Here is a 6,455-nt window from a genome sequence, read left to right as displayed (position 1 = left end):
AGTGAATCAGGGTTCCAGTTTCTCCACAACCTCACCAGCATTTGTTGCTTGCTGTTCTGTTAAATTTTGCTATTTTGACTGGGTCTCCAGATTTCTTGGCACAACTTGGTGCACATTTGTTGTGAAACACAGCTGAAATATGTTAATTGGTATACCATCTATTCCTGGGGCCTTATTTTTTTGCTAGTTCCTTCAAAGCAGCTTGAACTTCTGCCTTCATCACCATAAGCTCTTGCTCATATGTTATTTCATTAAATTCTTCTGTATCTGTCAATTCCTTTTGATACAATGACTCAGTATATTCCTTCCATCTTCTTTTAATACTTCCTGGATCACTTAATATTCTGCCTAAAGCATCCTTGATTATAGCAACTCAAGGTTAAATTTGTTTTTCAGTTCCTTGAGCTTAAGAAATGCTGAGCGAGTTCGGCCCTTTTGATTTTCCGACTCCAGCTCCTTGCACATTTCATTGTATTATTTTGCTTTGTCATCCCGTGCTGCCCTTTGGAATCTCCTTTTCAGCTCTTTAGTATCTTGAATTCTTCCTTGTGCTTTGGCTTCTCTGCACTCCAATGCAATCTTCAGAGTTTCTCCTGACATCCATTTTGGTCTTTTCTTCCTCTTCTGTCTTTGTAAGGACCATCTGCTCTCTTCCTGGATGATACCCTTGATATCCTCCCACAACTCATTTGGTCTTCACTCATTAGTGTTCAAGGCCTCAGACCTGTTCCTGAGATGGTTCTGAAATTCAGATGGGTGAACTCAAAATCATATTTTGGTTCCCGTGGATTCGGTTTAATTTTCCTCAGCTTCAGCTTGAACTTGCATATGAGTAGCTTGATGGTTTGTTCCACAGTCAGCTCCTGGCCTTGTTTTCACAGCTGATAATGGGCTTCTCCAGTGTTTTTTTTTTCCACAGATATAATCGGTCTGATTCCTATTCATACCATCAGGTGAAATTCATGTGTATAACCTGCGTTTGTGTTTCTTATAAAACGTATTTGCAATGAATAGGTCATTGATTGTGCAAAATTCAATCATTCTCTTTCCAGCTTCATTTCTCTCACCCCTGTTCCCAACTTTTGCATTCCAGTCACCCATTATTATCAAAGCATCTTGATTTCATGTTCGATATATTGCTGACTGTAAAAGTTGGTAGAAGTCATCTATTTCTTCTTCTTTGGCTCTGGTTGTTGGTGCATATATCTGAATGATAGTGGTATTCACTGGACTTCTTGTAAGTGTATGGATATTATCCTGTCACTCACAATGTTGTACTTCAAGATGGATCTAGAAATTACTTTTTTTAACTATGAAAGCAACCCCATTTTTCCTCACCTTTTATCTCCCGAGTAATACACGATCATCTGACTCAAAATGCCCCATGCCGGTCCATCTCATCTCTCCAGTGCCTAGTATGTCAATATTTATGCGTTCCATTTCTTTCTTAACAGTGTCTAATTTTCCTACATTCATGGTTCTCACATTCCATGTTCCAATCACTAGTATCCTTTCTCCATATCTAGTCATTCTTCATATGGAGCACTGTTCATACAGAAGCTGGACCCTGAGGAAGAATGTGATATCAAGATTGGAGGAAGACTAATCAACAGCCTGCATTATGCAGATGACACATTTTGCTTGTTCAAAGGGAAGTGGACTTGAAATGCTTGCTGCAGAAGATCAAAGACTACAACTTTCAGTATGGATTACATCTCAACATCGACAAGACAGAGTCCTCAGCACTAGGCCAATTGACAGCATTTTGATAGATGGAGAAAAGGTTAAAGTAGTCAATGATGTAATCTTACCTGGATCCACAACACTCTTGACATAGTAGTCAAGATATCAGTAGACATTGCATTGGGTACATCTGTTGTCAAGGAGCAATGGTGCCGGATAAAGACTAAGGTACATCTGATTCAAGCCATGGTCTTTTCATTTACTTGGTGTTATCTGAAAGTTGGACAGTGACCAAAGATGGAAGAAGAATAATCAATGTGTTTGAGTTGTGTTAGAAAAGAGTACTGAAATATCCTATTGATTACCAGAAGAACAAATATGTCTTGAAGAAAGTGCAGCCAGGGTTCTCTTTGCAGACAACGATGGTAGTCATCTATTTTACGCATGTTGTTAGAAGGAGTTGGTACATGAATAAGAACATAGTGATTGGGAAGGTGTAGAGACATTATCCTTGGAAAGAGAGGAAGATCCTCAGTGAGATGGATTGACACAGTGACTTAAGAGTGAGCTCAAGCAAGGTTCAGACTCATTGCTTATAGGGTCCGTATGTGTTGTAGTTAACTCAAAGGCACCTAACAACTACTACCTGCTAGGATGATAATAAGGTTGCTTCAGGGTAGTTCTTACTGTACATGTTAGGTTTTCTGAGGCTTTGGCAGCTTACTTTTAATGTCACATTTGTGTCTGCTGACTCTGACTGAATAAGGACTCACTTTTGCCTACTTGCCTACCCTTAACCTTATATGTGCTCAGGGCATGCTCTAATAGCTTGTTTGGCAAGATTGCAGCAGAAACTCCAGACATGATATTTTAGCTTCACACTTAACTCTCCTTCCCTCTTCTTTTACCTCACATCAGTTAACAGGTAGCTAACTCCTAAGAAACAGTTGAAGCAAGGGATTGTTCAAATGTAGAAGCCCAGGTGGGAAATAGAGCCCTTGAGTAAGGCAGTCACTGAGAGTGAGGGGGGAGAAAGAGCACAGATTGAGGAAAAAACCCTTTAAAATGACTAGTATTTGGTTAGTAGAACTACTAGAATTTGGTTACTGATTTGCATTCGTAGAGGACATTGGCACTTTAACTGGGAAAGTCAGATGGGAGTGAATTAAGTCAGGAGTGAAGTGTATTTGAAATAACTGGCTCATCATGGAGCAAGATGACCTGACTATAGCTGGGACAATTGGGGTCTTGAAAGGTTCTGTGAGCAGCAGCTATTATTGGTATCTCTTTGTCTGGAAGAAAAGATAAAAGAAACATGTAGTCCAAAGGACTAACCCCCACTTCCATGACCCTGGGATCAGAAGAACTACATGGTCCCCTTGTAGTACAACTGACCACTCAAAAAGGGTTTACTTGATAGAGCAGTGGAAATGGAAATGTGCTAAAACCGGCATTCTCAATGTTTCTTCATCACTTGCTAATATTTCCCACTAAGAGGTGAGTTATAGATAAGAGAACCAACACACACACTGGCAATTTAGCAAAATAAATGAAAAAGGTATATTAAGGCAATAAAACAGGCATACATGGTGAAAGTGTTACCGAATGCAAGGGATAAATTGCCAATAAAACAGATGGATCCAAAGCACTTTATTGCAGATCTGGAAGAGCAGAATCCTTAAAAAATAGCCTCTGCATCTAAGAGTGGCCATTGGTTTATATTCTTGGGTTAAGTACTCGTCTGCTTAGCATATTACTATTGCTAGTTCAAAGCTACAGGATTTTGACATTCAAAGAGAAGAGTGTACATAACAGTTACTAGTAAACCGACCACTTGTGATAAAGATTACATATGACTAAGAAAATACTGTTCCAAAAGGTAAATGCAAATTCAGGAAATATGCATTTCCCCTCCTGATAGCTTAAAGTACTTTTTATGACTACAGAGAAAGTGATGTAGAATTCTAGGGCAAAGCAAATATTAATCAGTGGTCCAACCAGTTTTGCAGGCTGGACACAATATGAAGTCCGTTTTACAACTTTATGTTTGAATAATACTGAATTTATTCATACCACTCTATTAAATGTAGGCCCTGCAAAAGAGTTCCTATTAAATGTTGGCCCTGCAAAAGAGGAAAATATCCTTGGAAAGCATGGTGCCAGCAGATGACGTGATCCCTGGATGGGCACTGCCTTTATTGACTACCAGGCTCTCAGTCTCATGAGACTGGTCGTAGGCTAGCCTCACCTAGGGATTTGTGGAATTGACTGGTTTGGTTGCTATGTATTCCTGAGTAAGGGACTACTTCTTGGTGTAACTCCATTTTTGGCTTTGCCAAAAAATACTATCACCAGGCTCCTTGTTAACCCAGTTTGTTGATATTTTGCATTCTTGTTTCCCAGGAGAGACCTAGCTTCTAGCACTCCTCTGTGAGAGTGAGAGAAACCAGGATGCAATTCTAGTTCTTAACAGAAATGTGTACCAAAATGCCAAAACATCAAAAAGGCTCAGCTTACTGGTCTGATAAGAAAATGGTGAGGAACATCCTGAAAGGATGAGCCCTTAATCACCCTTTGAACCTGAAACGAAACTCACCCACCTCCTTAACTTTTAGCTGAACAATAGGTCTATAAAGTGATAAGTAACACAAGGAGGCATTTATTACTTAGAAGAAACAGCTCTGTGGTGTTTAAAGGGCAACATTTGTTCAAGGATAAAGCCTAAAAGGCAAAAGAAGGTAAAAAGAAGTATTAATAGAAATGGGAATTAGAGGAGTTGGGAAGAATATGATTACATTGTAAGCATTATGATTAATGTTAAGAAACAATATTTGAATAAACCAGTTTGTGTTGTAAGCTTTCTCTTAAAAATTAAATGTATTTTTTTTTTTTTGAAAGAGAAAGCCATTTATTCCCTTTCCAAACAGCCTAAGCTGAGAGTGGTGGTTACCCCAAGCTTTCTAGTACACGGGAGGGTCTGCGATGCAGCCCCCTTCCACACTTCAGAACCAAGACTATTTACATAAAGCTGGGTGTCCTCAGGCAGGCAAGACCCCTCCCACTGCTGCAGGGGGGGGATGGGCTGGGCACAGCAGGAAGGCAGCCCCCAGGCACTTGGCACAGGGTGATAACCCCAAATCCAGAAGGAGCAGGTAATACAGCAATGGCCTTGGCCCTGGGGGTCCAGTAAGGCGCAGGAGACAGCAAACCTGAGTGAGGGGTTGGGAGGCTCAGCCCAGCACCAGTAGCAAGAGACCAGGGCAAGGTACGACCTGCGTCTTTGGAGGAGCCCCCAGCCCACTCCTGGGGTGGGGGATGCTAAGGCACAGTGGTGTGGCAGGAAGGCAGGGCACCCCTCCTATCGCAGCTACTCCACAGGGCAGGGGGCCTCCGCCCCCAAGAAGCAAACATTTCTAGCTAAAAAAAAAAAACAACCCAAAAAATCCTTGTCTAAAAATGCCCTTCAGGAGTGAGTGGGCAGGAGGCTGGGAAGCCCCTTTCTGCAAGGGCACTTGGGCCCATGGCCCCACGGAGCCAGGCGGGCAGGCAGGTGGGTGTCCAGCAGGCGGGAGAGAAGTCCAGGTGGCAGGGAGGGCCGCGGGCACCCCCGTACCCCTTCCCATTCCTGCTTAGTACACAGGGGGTGGCTGGTAGCCCTCGGTGTTCTCTGGACTCTGGGTGAAGGGTGGCTGCTGGTAGTTGTCCACAGAGGTCCCAGGGTAGGCGGCATAGGCTGTGCTGGGGTCGGGAGTGGGGTCCACATAGTTCTGAATAAAGTCCACGCCGGCCTTGTAGCGCTGGTAGGCCAGCGAGGCCAGTGCACCCCAGGAGAAGAAGCTGAAGGTGATGGCAGCGCGGGCCGAGTCAGCGCCCACCAGAACGTCCTGGGGGTTGGTGGCCGCCCACTGGTTGGTGAGGAAGCAGAAACCAATAAACCACATGAAGGTCCACAGAGCTGAGAAGAGCAGGTCCCCGACGACCAGGTACTTGCGGTCAGTCGCGTTGCTGATCTGGGGGAAGTAGGCATCCACCACGAAGAAGGCGGCACAGGCCAGAAAGGCCAGTACGCCTATGGCCCCACCGTAGCGGCAGGCGTCCCCGTTGTGGTTGAAGACACAGTAACGTTGCTTGGATTCGTGGGTGTTGCTGTAGCCCTCCCCGAAGATGCAGGCAAACACGATCAAGGCCAAGACCATGCACAGGGCGCGCGCCACCACCTGCGGCTGCGCCAGGAAGCGCCGCAGGTCGAAGGAGCCGCCCGCCTTGGCCGCGCTGTAGGCCCCGCTCTCCATGTCGCAGTGCCGCCGCCGCCGCCGCCGCCGCGCTAAATGTATTTTTTTTAAAGACTCTGAGCTGTTGTTATATAGTGGATGAACACAAGCTATCCAGTATTGTAGCTCTGAATCCTGCTCTATCCTGAGCCAATCTCAACTGTCTCTGATATACCTTCCCTCATTACCCCAGTTACTGTGTCAGTCCATCTCATCCATGGTCTTCTGTGTCTCAGGAGACAAAGGTGTGTCTGGTACAGGCCATGGTCTTTGCAATCACTTGTTATGCATCAGAGAGCTGGACAATGACCAAGGAAGATAGAAGGAGAATTGATGCTTTTGAGCTTTGGTGTTGGAGAATAGTGCTGAAGGTGCTATGGACTTCTAAGGGAACAAACTGATTCACCCTGGAGAAGGTTCAACTGGGCTGCTCCTTGGAGACAAGGATTCTGAGCCTTCGTCTGACATACTTTGGTCATGTTGTAAGTAGAGACCAGTCCT

General features: G+C 44.4%; 1 pseudogene; it reads right to left on the bottom strand.

The window, feature by feature from the left end:
• Nucleotides 1–5,312: 5,312 nt before the first annotated feature.
• On the bottom strand, nucleotides 5,313–5,975 carry LOC102870139 (annotated as a pseudogene).
• Between the last annotated feature and the right edge of the window lie 480 nt (nucleotides 5,976–6,455).

The sequence above is a fragment of the Elephantulus edwardii genome, unplaced genomic scaffold (assembly GCF_000299155.1).
Source record: "Elephantulus edwardii isolate Elephantulus edwardi_28Jun2011 unplaced genomic scaffold, EleEdw1.0 scaffold00453, whole genome shotgun sequence".
NCBI classification, from domain to species: Eukaryota; Metazoa; Chordata; class Mammalia; order Macroscelidea; family Macroscelididae; genus Elephantulus; species Elephantulus edwardii.
The sequence above is the reverse complement of the archived record's forward strand: the minus strand, read 5'-3'. Positions and strand labels throughout refer to the sequence as shown.